This window comes from Sus scrofa, chromosome 4, assembly GCF_000003025.6.
Source record: "Sus scrofa isolate TJ Tabasco breed Duroc chromosome 4, Sscrofa11.1, whole genome shotgun sequence".
Taxonomy (NCBI): Eukaryota; Metazoa; Chordata; class Mammalia; order Artiodactyla; family Suidae; genus Sus; species Sus scrofa.
Window position 1 is genome coordinate 117,146,565 of NC_010446.5, and position 19,929 is coordinate 117,166,493.

Below are 19,929 nucleotides of genomic sequence, written 5' to 3' on the forward strand. Positions count from 1 at the left end.
CTGCATCCATTTCTGTTACACACATTAGGAATTCTATTCAGCTAGCAAACAAGCAATGCAACAGTACATTGTGAATGGTCTCAATGCCCCTGAATTGTACCCTTAAAAATGGTTAAAATGGTACATTCAATGAGATGTAAAACTTAATCAGCATTCAAAAAAATTAAAGCAAAGGAGAATACCTATAAACTTTTGAAAAACTTGGTATAGGGAGATTATAGATGTAAAAAAAAAAAGAAGTTTACAAGTTCTCAAACAGCCTCAAAAGACCTCAGAATGTATTTCTTATGTTCAGAGAAAATACTAGGAGATGAACTTCAGAGCCCAGATACTTAAATGTGCTATTTGTAAAAGAAAACAAGGATGTCTGAATGGCCTTGTCAACAAACATTAACTGAGCAACCATAAAATTCTTAGCACTACCTACTAAATTCTTGGAGCTACCTACATCTAATTGTGTCTAGTCTTCTAACATATTCACAGCTCCCTCTGTCCCAAGGACAAGTTAACTTGTTAGACTTGGAGTAGTGAGCAGATAAAAGTTATGGGCTGCTTCCATTGATGGCTAGGTTCACTTTTTTTATAGTGAGTCCGTCTCACTTTTGAAGAGTGCGCCAGATGCATAAATTGCCTCGTACTTATTAAAGAGGTGTTACTCTCTTGGTGAGTACAACGGTAAATGTCAACGGACACGGTACCCTTTTCTCAACCTTTGTATCAAGAAATCCAGGATAATGGGAGAAAAAGAATGTCGATATATGTATCTGTGACTGGGTCACCTTGCTGTACAGCAGAAACTGTCAGAACACTGTAAACCAGCTATAATGGAAAAAAGTAAAAATCATTTAAAAAAGAAATCCAGTATGAAATGTTATCATATCCTATCTTCAAGGTCCAAACTGACTGACGCTAGAGTATGGAAAGGAATTTTCTACTCACCTCTCTGAGTCGTGTGATACGACTGAATTTATTGCAACAGTTGTGCAGCATCAACAGGAGGTAAAATTCTGGCCAGTAAATGAAAATGAGTTTTGAAAGAAAACATACAAAAAGATACAATAAAAACTTGAAGAATTATCAGATTCTTTGTCTACTTTTTCACCGTGGAAATATTAGTAATTGATATTTTTATTTCAACAAAAGTAAATCATTACACTCCAAAGAAGGCTGCACACAACACAACAGATTGTTAAATCCCTTTAGTCACTTTTCCTCAAGCTTCCTTATTTTAAAGTCTTGATTTTATCTAGTATAACTACTGAACACACTGATTGACTGAAATTCTCTTCACTGTATATCTGATTGTGTCTGTATTTATCCAATCAGCCTTCCAGGGGAGGGTGTCTGAGATCAGTCTAGCCTGAAAGAGGCCAGGAAAGAAGACAGGTGTGCCTCTTGCCCAACACCATATAACATGTGGAATGCGAGGCAAAGCATCAAAGGCCATCTGAAGGAGACACTGCTCAGAGAAGTACCTGTCAGTGTCCAAACGTTCATCAAAGAAGGGGACCAAGTTCATTAATGAGATCCTTGCTGGGAAGAAGCTTCACCTGGGTCATTTCAACTGAGCCTTGAATCAGGTAGTTATCAGTGGTATGCACAGTTTACAGATGAAGACAGGACATGAGAATGTGACTCCACTGCAGAAAGAGCATCTGAGGCTTGATCTCCACTCACTGAGTCACCTAGAAGCAAGGTCGTTGGTCCAGATGGAGGAGCCAGTCTACGGATGTATTTATTACCTGCTGACTACGTACAAACCCGGCTCCTCGGAGCAGCAGCAGTAATAGGAGCTGCACTCAGGCTGAGGGGATGATGGGATCCGGGAGGTGTTGGTGAACCTTTTGAGCCATCAATTTCTCCCTGAAGAGGTCCTAGAAGAAAGGCAGTGGGAAGTTATGGTCAAGTATGAAACTCCATTAAGCTTTTCTCTGATAAATCTCCAAATTATTTTTCAGTGAAAGATTACAGAGCAATTTGGGACATGTAACTCAGAAGCAATGAAAAGAGTTCAAGTAAATTTTCATTTAAAAAAAACAAAAAGCCTTCCTTCCAGAGCAACCTAACCTATGTATTTGCCTAGAGCTTCTTAGAATATGCATCTATAAAAATAAAAGCTAGAGGCTTTATTGCTGTTGATCCTATCTCATTCCAGCAAAAAGCAGTAACTATTCATCGATAGTTACAGCAAAAAGCAATAACAATTCATCAATCAATAAATACACAAACTCATTGTAAAACAAAAGCCCCAAAACAACAGAAAAAATAAGTAGAATTTGAAGATGTTAAAGCCTAATTCACTTCACATTTATCTCACTGAGAATGCATTTCTAATAACATTATATTTACAGTTCAGTCAAATAGTATAACTTTTAAAAAATTAACAGTATGTTAAAGGAATTATAATGATGACTTGTTCCAGAAGAAGTTTGTTTACAGGAAATTATTTAAGTTTTAAAGTTCAATTTATATAAATATTTTTGAAGTGAAACATGATAGGGTCATTAATAAAAGATGTTCAAGCATAAACATATATTAGAATAAAATTCCATCGATTGAAATGGGATGGAAACCTAAGTTTAAGAGGGAAAATGATGTAAATATTTATAAAGAAAGGTTATGGTAGGGGTATTAAATTGCGATGGTACATAGATCACACCAGTTATTTTTTAAAAAGTAACATGACACTTTAATTTTTAAATAAAATATTCATATGAGAGAAATCATGACCTTTGCAACTATCTGCACTTACAATAAAAATGTTTAGCTGGAACAATGTGCAAGAAGAACACATTTTTTTTTTTTTCAAAATTCTCTTAGGCTATATGTGAACAGGAGAGTTTAAAGACCACTGTGCTGCAAGAACACTTGCCTAATATTTGTACAGGAAATGTAGACATTTCTAAAATCTCTTGCAGAAGGCAGAACATCATATGCTGAGAGTGCAACATCATAGCAATTTATTCCTAAAGCAAACATAACCTTCTGAAATAGCTGTGTCTCAGCCAACACCTGCTATAGTTGTCTCCCTGGTTCTTCTTCATCTACATCTTAAAACCTACCCACCAGCTCATCATGCACGTCAGGGAAGAAATGAGAATGTGGGAAGCTGATGCAACATAATCCCACAGTTTTTTGTGATTTATAGTGATAAGCCACACTATGATAAATGGTAATTCTTTTATAGAATAAAGGCACACACATACATATGATCACATAATCCTTGACCCCCAGCAAAACTCCCTGGGCTGACATGAAGGATTATATTAATTTTCCAGGAGTTGCTTACAATGACTAATCAGGAAGTTGCTTACCCTCATGGAATGGCATATATACCTAAATAAAATAGGCTGACATTGTACACAGGAACAACAGCACATAAAACAGGAAATGACAATCTCTTGGCATGTTTTCATTTATCTTTGGGGCAAAGTGAAAATAACCCAGCAAAGTTAAAACGGAATTAAATTTTAAGGAAAATTCGGGGGGGTGGGGTGAGTCTTTAAAACAACGTGGCTGGGGCTTTTTAGAACATGCCATTCTGCTACAAAAGTGTTCAGAAAAAGCTTTACAATCTAAACACACTGAAACTCCCTAGTGTAAAACACTCTACGCTAAATTATGGGAAAAGCCAATGTCGTATCAGCACCAAACAATCGCCCGGCATCAGAATGAAAAGAAGGAAATGCTGCTCGGAAGAGCTTGCCAAGGCTCAAGAAAAGTAGAACAGTTGCAGAAGACGGATTGGTTGTGAGTAAAAGACCCAAAGGATGCATTCGAATTTGTGTCGCCACTTAAATTTTGAAATAGATTATTATCTTCAAACTTTGGATAAACATGGCTTCATTAGAGAAAAACACAGAGAAAGAGAGAGAGAGAGAGAGAGAGCAAGGGAGAGAAGAAGGGAAAAAAGGCTTAACAAGGAACAGTGAGACATGCATTTTAATTTTTAGGTCTCTTTCAGTTGATACATCCTATAACCCACTACAGGTGTATGAATGTTTTCCCTGTTTCCTTCTTGCTGGGAGGTAAATACCAGGTTAAGTGTAAACAGTAGATCTGGGCACCCCCATCGTAAATACGTGATTGCCAGTGTGTTTCTTTTGCAGTCTTCAGTAATCCACTGTAATCTTTTGCTTTTAACACCTTGACGGCTTGAGTATACGGTGGAAAATTTTTTAATCACAATTTCTTGACAATTTCATATAATGCTGCGGTTCCCAACCTTTGTGAATATAATGCTTTTTAAGCTTGTCATGAGGGAAACGTTCAAAAAACACAGAGTTAAAAGGAAGGCTCTACTAAAGTACATGTATTCATCGTGTCGCTTGAACAGTCCTCAGCTCATGACCAATCTTATCTCGTCTATAACCCACCCACTCATTCCACCCCATATTATTATTGTTGAAGCCGATCCAAATTAGGAGATGCTCTATTTTTATTTTTAATATGAAATGTCGAAGAGCCCTCCCCTATCACATTTTGGGGGTGCATTCTTAATAATACTTGATTGAAATCTGCATGTACATGCGAATTATTGCCCACCCCACTCCTGCTTCTTTGCGATGGCGCTGCACCACCTTCCCCATCTAAGGTTCTGTGGCCCATGGCAGGGAAACCCTGGGCCCAGTGGAGACACCTGGGGACATCACTAAGAAATGTGCTTATTTACAGCACCTTTACACACACGCACAACACAAATTTTTCACGAATACACTTGTCATTACGGGTTTACAAGCAGATTGGGAAAGAGAGTATTAGAATCCTTAACAGAACTGTGTCTCCCCTTTATCCACTAAACGGAGCATTTCTCTGCTAAAATAGAACAAAAGGCTAACACAGGCCACTGCTTTCCAAAAGTTGTTACTCCCTAACAGCTGTTTAGGGGCTTTTATGACCTTGATGTTACCTAAGAAAAGAAGTCCAGATCCTTGTGGGCTGCGCATCTTTGCACAATACAGCTTGAGAGCTGGCATGCTTGTTGGCAGTCTCCCGCAGAAGCTAAGGAATACATGAGCAACGACTGGCTTCACACACTTGGGAATGACAATTGCACACCGGAGGCTGTGATACACGCGTGCATTTCCTTTGTATAAAAGACCAATATCCAATGCTATGAGCCAGAACTTCTCTTACATATGAAACTCACTTTTGTAGGAAGAAAGAAAAAGAAAAAAGCTTCCTTTTTTCTCTCTGTATAAGAGGGATAATTTCTTTAGTCTTCTTAGTAAAGCCCCCCCACCCCCACCAAATCTTTCTTGATTTCTGCTCAAGGCATACAAGTAGAACTGATTAATGCTTACAGGGTTCACATATTTAAAAAAGAGTGCACTCAGTCTCATGATTATATCATTCAGAGCGTGTGTGACTGGAATTTATTGGTATGAATTTAATCCAGATCAATCTTAAACTCCTAAACTTTAGGGTTTAAACAAACAGAATTATCGCCACTAAATCATGCTTGATGCTGATTGTAGCTATATAAAGAGAAAGTTATAGTAGTGTTACATTTAAACTTTATTAGAGAAAAGTAATCGTTTCCACTTGAATTCTTTTCCTAATTTCATGGACTATCCTGTCTTGTAATTATAAATCTCTGAAAAAATATATCATCACTTAAAGATTCCAATTTTGGCTTTATTTTTCTGAGCATGTCCCTTATGGAGCTAAGCAAATAGAATACAAAAGATAACGAAGTCTTGAGTTTTGCTTACATAGCACAATGTTTTTCTAAAACATAGTTCAAACATGGAATAAGATAATCTAGTTTTCAACCAGGGAAATTATTATCTGCTGCATATGTACCGTACTAATTAGATTAGGCCCAAATCCTAGTAGTTTGCATAATTGTATTTAATTTGCCAGAGGGGTCAAATTAGCACATTGGACCTCTAATAAGAGGTAATGCTGCTTAGTCAGAAAAGCATATCACATTCTAAAGAAACTGAAATGGGTCTGTAAACTTTAGAAGAATAAAATGTAGTCTTCTTTTCAGAGGCCCAATTTGAATAGAACCCCCCCCCAGAAATGCACCTGGCTAAATATATATAATCATGAATATGGTTAAACATTAGTTAGTTGCTCACTTATTTCATCTCCTTCCTCCTTAATGTATTTTTTTATTGTTTAACTAACCTATCATTAAAATGTAAATTTTCAGCCACTGAGCTTTTGCCTCATTCTTCTTTCTTATTGTATTTCCTTCTGGGATTAATATGTTTTCTCTGTATTAAATATTTTTTCTTTTTGATTATGATTTCAATTCTCCTTTGTGCAAGGATGGAAGAAACTTGATCTCTACCACTTTAGGATATTTTTTTCACTTTTCACCTCCACTCCTCAGAAAAAGGGTACTCTATTAACAAAATCGCTATGTCAAAAAAAAACCAAAACCTGTGGAAGAATGCTTAGAATTTATTTATAAGGGAGAGAAGGGGATAATCAAAACTGTGTAAGAAGGAAAAAAACTTTCTGTGCAGGAATCTAAAGATATTTTGATAAAACCACATCCTTCCATATTTCATTGGAAGTTACTTTACTCGAGCAAATTTTGTGGTATTTGGTATTAAGCTCAGCCAATCTGAGCTAGTTGGTATTCCACCAGCCACCCTGAAAATCATGTCAGTTATAAAAAGCCAGGTCTACCACAGAATTCTGGAATATAACAAGTTTGGCCCAGTTCTAGGGTCGTTCTTGGCTGGTATAAACCCTATCTAAGGCAGCGATGCAGTCAAATGTAGATTATCACCAGAATCACTCAAGGCACCATTGACAACATACAGGTTTTCAGAGGACCAACCCAGATCAACTGAATTGGAATCTTATCAATGAGGGTTATGGAGGTCGGCTGAGGCAGAATGTTAGAATCAGAATTTTTTTGGAAGTTCCCCAGAGGATTTGTTTCGGCACATGCACACTTGGGATATGGGATGACTGGCCAATGGGCACCTGCTGTATAGCACAGGGAACTCTGCCCAATATTCTGTGATAATCTATATGGGAAAAGAATCTGCAAAAGAATGGATGTGTGTACATGCATAACCGGAGCGCTTTGTTGTACAGCAGAAATTATCACAACATTGTAAATTGACTATCCTTCCCTAAAACTTGAAAAAAATGAAAAAAAAAGTTCCCCAGAGGATTTTAAAAAGATAGCTTCATTGATAGATAATTTGCCTAGTATACAATTCACCCATTTAAAGAATACAATTCAGTGGTTTGTAATATATTCACAGATTTGTGCAGTCATCATCACTATCAAGCTTATTTCTTTGGGCCGCTCCCGCGGCATATGGAGGTTCCCAGGCTAGGGGTCAAATCGGAGCTGTAGCCGCCGGCCTACGCCAGAGCCGCAGCAACGCGGGATCCTAGCTGCGTCTGCAACCTACACCACAGCTCACGGCAATGCCGGATCGTTAACCCACTGAGCAAGGCCAGGGACCGAACCCGCAACCTCATGGTTCCTAGTTGGATTCGTTAACCACTGCGCCACGACGGGAACTCCAAGCTTAGATCATTTTTATCAACTCTAGAGGAACTCTAGCTACTCTCCTATTCTCCTCCCATCCCCACCATTTCTGGTTCTGTAGATTTCCCCACTATGGACTTTCAAACAAATGGAACCAGACAATATGTAGAATTGTGTGACCGGCTTCTTTCTCTTAGCCAAATGCTTTCAAGGTCCATCTAAATTGTAGCATGTCTTAGTATAGCATTTCTTTCTATGGCCAAGTAATATTCCACTGTATGAATATATCACATTTGCTGATGAACATTTGGGTCCTTAGAAGATTTCATCATTAGCCATGTTTGGTAACTAATCATCAAATGCTGATCTCAGGACAGTTTCAAGCTCTCCTCACAAAGTAGCACTGGGTCCTACCCGCCAGGAGGGAAGAGAAACAGACAGAAAGACAAGGCTTAGGGTGGAATTCTGGCTCGGCACTTTTGGTCATAGGACCTGGGCAGTGTCCCTAAGTCTCTCCACTTCCTTTTCTTCATTTATAAAATAGGAATAATGATTTCTCCTTCATAGAGTTGTTAAGAAGATACATGAGGCAATCTACAGCTACTGTTTTTATTTTCCTTGTCAGACTAATACAAAACAGCCATTTCTATACAGAGTTAGAGAAGTTCAATAGATTATTTCCATCTAGGAAATAGATTATTATACATGATATAAGCTTCTTTTATTATAAATAAAACAAGTTATAAGAAAGTAAAAAGACAGATTGGATGATGCGATTTCTCTGCTTTTTTATTTATTTATTTATTTTTATTTTTATTTTATTTTATTTTTTTTTTTCTTTGTTGTTGTTGTTGTTGCTATTTCTTGGGCCGCTCCCGAGGCATATGGAGGTTCCCAGGCTAGGGGTTGAATCGGAGCTGTAGCCACCGGCCTACGCCAGAGCCACAGCAACGCGGGATCCGAGCCGCATCTGCAACCTACACCACAGCTCACGGCAACGCCGGATCGTTAACCCACTGAGCAAGGGCAGGGACCGAACCTGCAACCTCATGGTTCCTAGTCGGATTCGTTAACCACTGCGCCAGGACGGGAACTCCTCTCTGCTTTTTTAAAACGAGAGTTAAAGTAATAATAGAAGTCTGTGTTTTCATTTGGAAAAAAAATAATTGCTTCTATTTAAGAGTACGAACAGATTTTTATTATTTCATTGCATTTTCAAAATCCACATATTTTGTATACTCTGTGGACCTCTGAACATTCTAACCACGTAAGTGCATGTAAGTATATGTACACACACACACACACACACACACACACATATAATTAACACTTCCTGAACTCTTCACAAATGTCAGACAATGTACTTTCTGTGCATTAATAAACTTAACCCTTCCAACAACCTTACATGGTCAGCTAACGTGGTCAAGAATCCTGATCTGGATCATAAAGCAGGTGAGTAGCATAGCCCAAGTTCTTAACCATGAATGATGCCCGTAGCAGTTTTTCTTTACGTGTTTGTGTGAAAGATAAGGGAATATTGTTCGTGATCTACAGAAGGATGTTTCTTACAGCTTGAAGCAGGCTTTAGCAGCTACTACTGAACTCCTCTTAATTTATGGATGAAAAAGAGAGAGCGAGCAAGGCATTGAAATGACCCAGTACGGTCAGTCCCAGTCCCTGGTTCTCCAGTCTAGTGTCTTTGCATCACCCCACACGGTCCAAGTACCAAGATCCATTTTTGTTTTTAAGAGCAATGTCCTATGAGCACGCCAAGCCTGATCAGGGGAACCTCTGCTGCTGTGTCTACCTTGAGCCCACGCCTCATTCTCTGGCTGGAAAACTACCCATTCTTAAAGTCTGGCTCCAAGGTAGCCTCTTCTGTGACAATTCCTTTCCTTTTATAAAGTTCAGTCCCGGCTCCTTTCTTTTTGTTCTCAAAGTATGTTGCCCACTCTACACTGTTACACGTTGAACACTGTTTAAAGATCAAAACTAAAAAATGTGGCATTGCGACGTTTACTTGTTTTCAAATTGGGTTCTGTGGGGCCCCTTCACCAGACACCCAGGGATTCAGGAAGGAAGGGGCTCTGGGCTTCACACTCTAATTCATCAGAGTAGTTCTGCTTTTATCTATTTGGTTTATTTTCATCTCAACTTTGATCTATTTGGCTTACTTTCATGCCCATAATGAGTTCATTGACAAGAAAGAAAAAATTTTGAAAACCATGGGTAGAGTTTAAAACCTTGAGCTTTGGAGACAGACAGGCCTGATTTTTAATCTCAGTTATATTAGCTCAGCCCAGTGGTACAATCTCGGTTTAAATATTTAGCCCTTCTGGACTTCAGTTTCTGTGTCTGTCATACAAGGAGAGGGCTATCGCCCCTACAGTGCCAAGTAAGGGGTAAATGAAATATGTACAGTAGAAGAGTGCCTGATACATTAAGGTTCTATAAGTTAATTTCTTCCCCATTTATTATAATTATTTCTTTATTATTCTTGTGTTACCCTGTAGGGTCTTTATATTCTTTTTATCTGATACGGGGCCTAGTTCAAAACAGGCACGCAACCCTTACTTACTGAATGGAGGGAAATGTGATGGGTATGAACTCGTTAGGATCAATACTGAGGTTAGAGGCGGATTATAAAGAGCTCTGAATGCTATACCAAAATATTAAACCAAAAGTTTTGAAAGGTAAAGGTGTGATCAGCTTTATTTTTTTTTTCTTTTTAGCAAAACATAATTATAGTACAGTGACTCAACAGAAAATGCTGGGGTGTAGTTTGGCTTAGTAGTTAGCAGTGTGGAATCGAACTTCGAATCACAGCTCTATCACTATGCGGGTGTTGCTGAAAAAGGGAAGCAAATACCATTTTAATGAAATGGCCTATCATTCCAAGAGTGGATCTAGATTTCGTTTTCTAAAGGATTTTCTTGAAATAACATTTGTTGCAACCAAATCTGAACTATAATATTGATTTAGAACCGTAATATCCAGCACGAGGTCATAACTGCCTTGTTTAATGTGGTTGACAGTCCATATGGAATTCTGTCCATTTTTTTTATAAATATTCCATCCTGGATTAGATCTCTGCTTACGATTATTATCTGATCACAGTTTCCATTAGAATTTGTCTGTGTCTGACCCCACAGGACTGCTAAGCCCAGCTTTTCTTTGTTTGTTATCAGATGAAGAGGAACAGCGCACAACTGGGAATCAATTGTATAACTGGATAAGGTCATCTTCCCTTTCTCCGGGCTTCTCTGTCCCCTTCCAGGGGCCCTCGCTGCCTTTTTGTCCTCCAACTCTCTTCCTCCATCAAAACAGGAAAGAGTGTGATATCCTCATTTAGAGATAAAACTGATCCAGATATTTGTATTTTTAAGCTCCTTATCTCTAATTGTGGAATGAAAGGATTTATCAACTTTTTTTTTTTTTTTGCTTTTTTTTTTTTTTAGGCCCACACTCAAGGCATATGGAGGTTCCCAGGCTAGGGGTGAAATTGGAGCTGCAGCTGCCAGCCCACACCACAGCCATAGCAATACAGGATCTGAGCCGCATCTGTGACTTACACCACAGCTCATGGCAATGCTGGATCCTTAACCCACTGAACGAGGCCAGGGATTGAACCTACAACCTCATGGTTCCTAGTTGGATTCATTTCTGCTGAGCCACAATGGGAACTCCTATTAACATTTTTAAGTAATTTTTTTTTTCTTTTAGGTGAACAGAGTTAGTGGAAGAGAAATGTAGGATTAAATGCTGACCCTGAAGGCAAAACAATTTCAGCTGTATTAGGGTGCTGTGTGTTACAGGAGGGGGAAGTTGGGGTGAGAGAGGTTTTCGTGGAGAAAGATGATCAGAAAGATTACCAGGCTATGGAAGAATCTCTCCTTTATTCCCAGTTTTCTCTTCTTTTAAGGCTAATATCTCTCCTTTCATTCTTTGGCTGAGAGTCTCATATTTGGGGGTTCTAGAGTCCATCCATCCATAAAAAGCAGAACCTGAGACATGAGTTAAGTGATCACACTTTGGGGGGGGTGTGATCGCAGGGCAGTGGGAGTGAGGGAAAGGAAAGGTGAGCCTAGAAAGGAGGAGAGGTAGCACGCGGTGACCACGCGGGCCACCGCTTCGCAACAAGCCATGGAGAGACAGACGGATCACTTGTTAGGTTCATCTGTGCAACCACACGGGGAAACTCTGCCTGAGAAGGAATGGGAGGGAGCGAGAGGAGAGAATGGACCTGTCTGGCTCCCTCCGGTTGCTTGGTTTCCATTATTTCAGGTTGACCCCACTAGGAGTTCATCCCTTTGTACTTCTGCACATAACAGCTGACTGATCAGGAAGCCAAATCCTATGCCCTGGGTGAAAGGTTTCATTTGAGCTCATAAACGGCAGAAGCAGCCAGAGACTCTGAGCATGTGGCTGGTTACCTTGCTGCAAGGTGGTAACCAAAGTGGAGGGTCAGTACTTTCAGTGATGCAATAAGTCGGGTCCAGCCAGCAGGACCATGTGAGGCACAGGGTAGGTAATACTATAGAAGCTTTAAAGAAATAGTGATGGCCTAGAACACAAGGTGGGCAAGGCCAGTGGAATCCAAGGGGATATATAAACTATGTCATGTATTTTTTTTTCCTATTTTATAAAGATCATAAATTCCTCTAGGCCTATGTATTTGGTTTTGTTTGTTTGTTTGTTTGTTTTTAGGCTGCACTCGCGGCCTATGGATGTTCCAGCCTAGGGGTCAGATCAGAGCTACAGCTGTCTGCCTATACCACAGCCATAGCAACGTGGGATCCAAGTACTATAATACTACATGCTGTATCGTAGATGAGTTTAACCTCAAGGAGTACTATAATTTCAAAGACAGCTGGCAGGGAAGGGCAAGAAGCAGGATTGAGCAAGACAGAGGAACCGTTCAGCATTCAAACTGAAGGAGCATGTTGAACTAGAGCTTAGTCACAGACACAGCTAAGGGGATCCAATTTGCCTGGGATATGGCAGCGATGAGGATATGAAAAATCAGGTGGCTCCATTGGAAGTGAGTGATATGCAGCATGCCAACCGGAGGCTGATGATGTAGGAGATAAGATCCAGTTCCCAGGAACAGAGAACAGAGGATCAAAGATTCAGCCAACTGGATGGGGGTTCAAAATAGGTGTCCGTTCCAGGCAGGGAACTGGAATAAATGTATGGGAAACCAAGGCAAAAGGACTCATAGCTGGGCTAGATGAACGCAGCAGGAATTTTACAAATGGATATGGTTCTTATTAGTATTTGTATGAATGATAATAATTTGTAGTCAATATTTATTACATACACTAGCTACTTCCCTAAATTATATCGCTTAATTTTCTCAACAGCTCTCTTGGAGGGATACTTTTGTTATTTTCTGTTTTACAGGTAAGGAAATCAAGAGCCAGCAAAGTTAAATAACTTGCCCTTGGTCACACAGCTAATGAACAGGAGACTAGGCTCTAACCAGAGGAGTCTGCTTCAGAGCATATGCATTCAACCACCACTTGAAAGTATTAAATAAAAGAAGCCTGACAAAGTTCTTAGCAGAGTTCTAGTCGTATCGTTAGTGCTCAATGAATATTATCAATTATCATTGTTATTGTTGGGAAGTGTTATAATAGAAGTGGCACTATTAACTCGAGCAATAGCGGTCATTGTCACAGCAGTAGCTTGAACGTGGAACTTGGGGTCAGCTAATGAGACCTATTGCCTGTTTTAGTTCACAGGAAAGAACTGATGAGATGGGAACTGTTCCAGGATATGGAGGCTGAGAGTCAGGTGTGAGGGAGAAGAAGATACAGGGACCCAGAATGCCGAGCAAATTTAACAAATTTAATTGAGAGGTAACATAGTTAAAAGCATGGACCTCAGAATCACAAAGACCCGTGTTCTGTTATGTATTAGCAGTGAGACCTTAGACTCAACAGATGTGAGCTTCAAATAGTCGTACCCAGCCAAGTACATGATATATAGTAATCATTCAATAAATGCTCAATTAACTCACTGCTTCATTTCCATTCTTTTCCACTGAAAAAAAGCCCAAACAAACAAAAACAAAAACTATCCCATTAAGAGATCACGTTGTAGCACAGAGGAGACGAATCCCACTAGCATCCACGAGGATGCGGGTTGGATCCCTGGCTTTGCTCAGTGGGTCAGGAATCCACTGTTGCTGTGAGCTGTAATGTAGGTCGCAGACCTGGCTGGGATCCCACGTTGCTATGGCTGTGGTGTAGGCAGGCAGCTGTAGCTCTGATCTGACCCTCAAAAAATAAATAAATAAATAAAACGTATCCCATTACACAGCTGCTATTAAACTCCTAAAATACCAAGGCAAAGCCATCCCACTGAGTGCAGCTACTTTTATAACGGATATACTTTGTCACCCACATCCACCTAACATTTCAGGAGCCTCCGAATCTGTGCTCAAAAACGGTAGCACGACTAATGAAAAACGTGTGATGTGCTATTCCTGCCATCCCGATTCTATGCTGTTATAGCAGGTATTCCTGTGTTGCTCATTTATCCTTGACAAGGAGGAGGAAAATTTGAAGAAAGGGCTTCTCCCCCCCCCCCCAAAGAAAGTCAGTTTTAAAGAAAACAGTTCTTATTTTAATTAAACATGAAAATAAACATATATTAAAAGGAACAGGTCATCTCTTTCACTGGTACCTTTTCATTAGGAATTTGAATTTTATTTCCTGGGACTCAAAAGGAAATAATGCCGGGATGTATGAAGGAGGGAGGAAGGCACTGACAGAGAGAGGGACGTGGGGGCGGGGAGGAAAAGAGCATTACTGCCACCTCTCGCTCACTTCTCTAGAACTGAGACAGCGTGGAGGAAACTGGGCACTCGCTTGCCAAAGGTTCACGTGGTCTGACTTTTGTTTTTACTTCCATGACCTTTAATGGCTCTCAAGGCAGCCAGACCAGCTTTACATATACAGCGACACTATGGAAACCACACAGATAAGCAGTTTGGGGTTTGCATGCTGTGTTGACTTTGGCCCTTGACAATGATACACATATTTTCCTGTTGGAGCGCCCGAAGGCTTTGTTCTCATCTCGAGTTGCTTTTCTGTTTTATTCAGCTTCCAGATTGCTTCATGATGACGTGAAAAATGCATGTGTTTTTAAACGTTTTGTTTGCTTGTTTGCTAAGTGTTGTTCTATTTTGTTTTGGAGTGCCTTGTGTTGATGTTGCTTTACCGAAGTGGGAAGGGTCCTGTTCAAGCCTGGAAACCCACAGTCTGTCTACTGCTTAGCCTCTTGAGGAATACAGACCGAGGTGTGAGGAAGGCATCTCTGCAGTCACCTGCTTGCAGATGTTTCTATTTCTTTTCACCCAGGGGTTGCAGAGAGCCCTTTGACATCCGTGATTGTCTCTCAACCACTGCCTTGTACCCTTCTGGCAAGAGACCACGTGCTTCAGTTAGTTCACACCCCCTGTATCATTAAGGACAAAGTATATATGCCTGGAACTCTAAAGAGAGACATCTCAAAGACAGCAGTTTAAAAAAATCTGATATATATTCTATTTAAATGGTTGCTATGGACTGAATGTTTATGTCCCCCCAAATTCCTATGTTGAAACCTAAATCACAACTGTGATAGTATGTGGAGATGGGGCTTTGGGGAGGTAATTAGGTCATGAGGCTGGACTCTTGTGAATGGGATTAATGTCTTTTATGAGAGAGAGAGACAGAGAGAGGAGAGAGAGATGGGGGCGGGCTGGGGGGAATCTTTTAGCCATAAGACGATAACAGCAAGAAGGCAACTGTCTACAAGCTAGAAAGCAGGGCTTCGACAGACACCGAATCTGCTGGCCCCTTGATCTTAGACATCCTAGCTTCCAGAACTATGAGAAATCAATACTTATTGTTTAAGCCATCCATTCTATGATATTTTTTTGGCTGCACCCACAGCATATGGAAGTTCCTGGGCAAGGGATCAAACCTGCATCTCAGCAGCAACCCAAGCAGCTACAGAGACAGTGCTGGATCCTTCACCTGCTGGGCTACAGAAGGAACTCCCATTCTATGATACTTCTTTTTTTTTTTTTATGGCAGACTGAGCTAAATAAAACAGTAGCAAAATATATACAACAAAATTTACTATTTAACCGTTTTTAAGGGTTCAGCTCAGTGGCATTAAATACATTTATATTATTGTGAACCATCACCATAATATCTCCAGAACTTTTTCATTATCTTAAAAAGAAACTCTGTCCCAGTAATTAGTAATTACTTTCTAATATCCCTTCTTCCCAGCCCCTGATAACCACCTTTTCGATCTCTGTGAATCGGACTGCCCCAGATACCTCCGATAAGTGGAATCCTACAATCTGTCTTTTCCTGTCTGGCTTATTTCACTTAGCATAGTGTGTTCAAGGTTTATGCTGTACCATGTGTCAGAATTTCATTCATTTTTAAGTCGGAGTAATATTCCATCGAGAGTGTATCCATTCCCCTGTCAATGGACCTTTAAGGTGTTTGCACTTTTTGCCTATTGTGAACAATTCTGCTATGAATGTGGGTGTCCAAATATTTGTTCTAGTCCGTCCTTTCCATTCTTTTGTACATAGACTTAGAAGCACAATTGCTGGATCATATTGGTAATCCTATGTTTAATTTTTTGAGGAACCGCCATAACGTTTTCCATAGCAGCTGTACCATTTTGCATATCTACCAATGGTGGACAAGGATCCCAATTTCTTTTCACCCTCACTAACACTTGCTATTTTCTGCTTTTTTGATCATAGCCAACTTGGTGGGTGTAAAGTATCTCATTGCTATATTTTATTTTATTTTTATTTTTTTGTCTTTTTGCCATTTCTTGGGCTGCTCCTGAGGCATATGGAGGTTCCCAGGCTAGGGGTCGAATGGAATTGGAGCTGTAGCTGCCGGCCTACACCACAGCCACAGCACCGTGGGATCCGAGCCACGTCTGCCATCTACACCACAGCTCAAGGCAAAGCTGGATCCCTGGCCCATTAAGCGAGGCCAGGGATCAAACCTACATCCTCGTAGATACTCGTCAGATTCGTTTCCACTGTGCCACAATAGGAACGCCTATATTTTAATTTTTGATAAAATAAAGTTTCCGGCCTAAATTTCTAGATGTTTTTACAAAAGATTTGGAACTCATGACTGCCAGTTTTATAGCAAAAAAGAACATTTTTACAGAATTGTTAATATGGTGCCATCTTATTTGAGTGAGTGAGTAGCTAAAGAACTATTAGCTAAATAGCTAAAGCACCAAGCAGGATAAATAAGCAAGAGAACTAGGTTTATAGACACACCTTAGTAAAATGTACAGGATGTCATGATGAATTGGTGACATATTGGGTATATTGAGGAGGCAAGAACATAAAATCTTTTCCATGTTTCTAACATGGACAATTGAAAGATGGTAGTTCTGTTTACAAAGATTTGAAAATCAGGGAATTATAATAAAGCGCCAGCCAGCCAGCCAGCCAGCCAGGGCACCATGTTCAGTACGCAACTGAGTCTAGCAAACAAGCAAACGCTGAGGAAAAGGGAGAGATGTTGGTATTTTCAGCTTCTGGAGATGCCGGCAGCCTGGTGACTTCAGCCGTGTGCAGGCTGAGAAGGGACCGCAAAGGACAGGTCGGTGGGATACGCCAGTCGCTGAGGGCGGGCAGAGGAAGAGTAAGAAGGAACAATTCCAGAGTTATAAGAATGGGTCCCCTGGAAACAGGCAGAGAAAGATTTTGGCCAAAAGCATCAAAGCTGTAGACAGATTGGATAAATACATAATGACAACTGCCTGCGGGACTTAGCACCTAAGTAACCGCAGGGCACACCCCACAGGGCAACTTCACAGCCAGGTGAAGGGGGAAGCGGATGAAGCAAGCAGAGCACAGGCTTCCAAGAAGCTTGGGAATGAGGAGAAGGAGAAATTCAGGGTGGCAGCTTGAGAAATGCACTTCTTTGTTTTTTGAATACTGAGATAGAGCTAAGCCTGTTGATAGGCTAAAGGTAAGGAGCTAAAGGAGAGGAAGAGGCTAAAGGCACAGGACAGAGCGCAGCCGATGGATCCAGGTCCTGGAGGAGGTGGGAGGGAATGAGGTCCAGAGCCTGGGTTGGCTGGATTAGGATCAGGGCTTGAAACCTCTCTTTTTGGAATAGGTAAAAGAGGCAAGGTTACAGTACATGCAGTTGTGTTTATGCAGAAGTGGGAGGAAGGGCAGGACCTTAAAAGCACTCATGCTTGATACAGGCTTTGTGAAATAGGAAGTAAAGTCACCTACTAAGAAAAGGTGTTATTTTTGAATAGGGCAGTGTACATTGAATGAGATGAGTTAAAACTATACAAAGGAAACTAACATAATTGTTCAGGTGTGAGTTTATTTGGGACTTAAGTGGAGTGACGGCAATATGGTTGGAAGAGAGATGTGGACATGATACTCCTTTTTCTCACTTAGTATTATTTTTCCTCTGGTGCACAAATCCCAAAAGACAATACCTATGTCATGGGAACTGCCACATGATACTAATGTTTTAAAACATTCAGGAGTTCTGGCTGTAGCACAGTGAGCTAAGAATCCAACTGCAGTGGCTCAGGTGGCTGTAGAGATGTAGGTTTGATCCCTGGCCTGACACAGTGGGTTAAAGTGTCTGGGGTTGCTGCAGCTGTGGCATAGATCACAGCTGTGGCTTGGATTCAATGCCTGGTCCAGGAACTTCCATGTACCTTGGGTGCAACCATTAAAAAAAAAATGAAAAACATAAGCAATAACATGGGTCCCTGACATCAACCTTGGTGATGACTTTTTTTTTTTTTAATCTGCCTCTAAAAGCAAAAATAAATAACTGGGACTATGCACAACTAAAAAGCTTCTGCACAGCAAAGAAAACTATCAACAAAATGAAAAGGTAACCTACCGAATGGGAGAAAATATTTGCAAGTCATATCTGATAAGGAGTTAATATCCAAAATATATAAAGCACTGATACAACTCAATAGCAAGGAAACAATCAGATTTTTTTAAATGGACAGAAGATCTGAATAGACATTGTTCCAAAGAAAACATACAGATGGTCAACAGGTACATGAAAAATGCTCGGGATCTGTAATCAGCAGGAAAATACAAATCAAAACCACAATGAGATTCACCTCACACTTGTTAGAATGGCTATTATCAGAAAGATACGAAATAAGTGTTGGAGAAGAGGAGGGGAAAAAGAAACCTTTATGCAGCGTTGGTGGGAATGTAAATTGGTGCAGCCTCTATGCATAATGGTTCGAAGTCTCAAAAAATTAAAAACACAACTACCTTGTGATCCAGCAATTCCATTTCTGAGTATTAATCTGAAGAAAACAAAGAAAATGAAAGTACTAACTCAAAAAGATGCATCCTCATGTTCACTGCTGCTTTATTTATAATAGATAAGATATGATAATCAAGTCTCCATCCATGGATAAATGGATGAAGAAAATGTGGTCTCTGCAACTGGCCAATAAACACGGGGAAAAATGCTCAGTATCATTAATATATATATAAATAGAACATCCAGAGCTAGAACAAAACATTCTTGGAGCAAGAAGACTCTCTAAAGATATGCTGTTAGACCGCAGAGATGAATATCAATATTAACTTGCCCTACCTATCTCAATCTGTGAGCTATCCATCTTAACATCTTTTTTTGTTTGTTTATTTTTTGTCTTTGGTCTTTTTAGGGCTGCACCCGCGGCATGTGGAGGTTACCAGGCTAAGGGTCAAAACGGAGCTATAGCTGCCGGCCTGAGCCACAGCAACACCGGATCCAAGCTGAGTCTTTGACCTACACCACAGCTCAAAGACTGAATCCTTAACCCACTGAGCAAGGCCAGGGATCGAACCCATGTCCTCATGGATGCCAGTCAGATTCGTTTCTGCTGAACCATGATGGGAACTTTTCCATCTTAACATCTCACACACACACAAACACACACACACACTCTCTCTCTCTCTCATGTGTGTACATACACATGGGAAGCAGAACAATTGACTTGGGAGTAAGGACACAAAGGAGCCTGACCAAAACCTCTTTGTAAACCAGAAATAAAGATCATAATTAAGAAAATATTACTTTTTAAAATACTGTATATGTAATATAAAATTTACCATGTTAACTATTTTAAAATACACAGTTCAGTGGCAGTAAGTACCTTCACATTAATTATGCAACCATCACCACTAGGCATCTCTAGAACTTCTTCATCATCCCAAACTGAAACCCTATACTCATGAAACAATAACGCCTCATTCTCTATCCCCTAGTCCCTGGCAATCTCCACTCTACTTTTTGTCTCTATGAATTAGGCCATTCCAAAGATCTCATTTAAGTAGACGTATACAATATTTGTCTGTTTGTTTCTGGCTTATTTCTCTTAGCATGTCTTCAAGAGTCATCCATTTTGTAGCATGTACCAGAATT

General features: G+C 40.1%; 1 long non-coding RNA gene across 4 annotated transcripts in view; it reads right to left on the bottom strand.

Moving 5' to 3' along the window:
* Positions 1 to 19,929, bottom strand: part of LOC106508363 — a 169,992-nt gene that overhangs the window by 47,572 nt on the left and 102,491 nt on the right. For 3 of the 4 annotated variants that reach the window (XR_002343569.1, XR_002343566.1, XR_002343567.1), the window contains one exon: positions 940 to 1,874. This is a non-coding gene — a long non-coding RNA (uncharacterized LOC106508363). The remainder of the gene's footprint in view (positions 1 to 939; positions 1,875 to 19,929) is intronic. The other variant, XR_002343568.1, reaches the window with a different exon arrangement.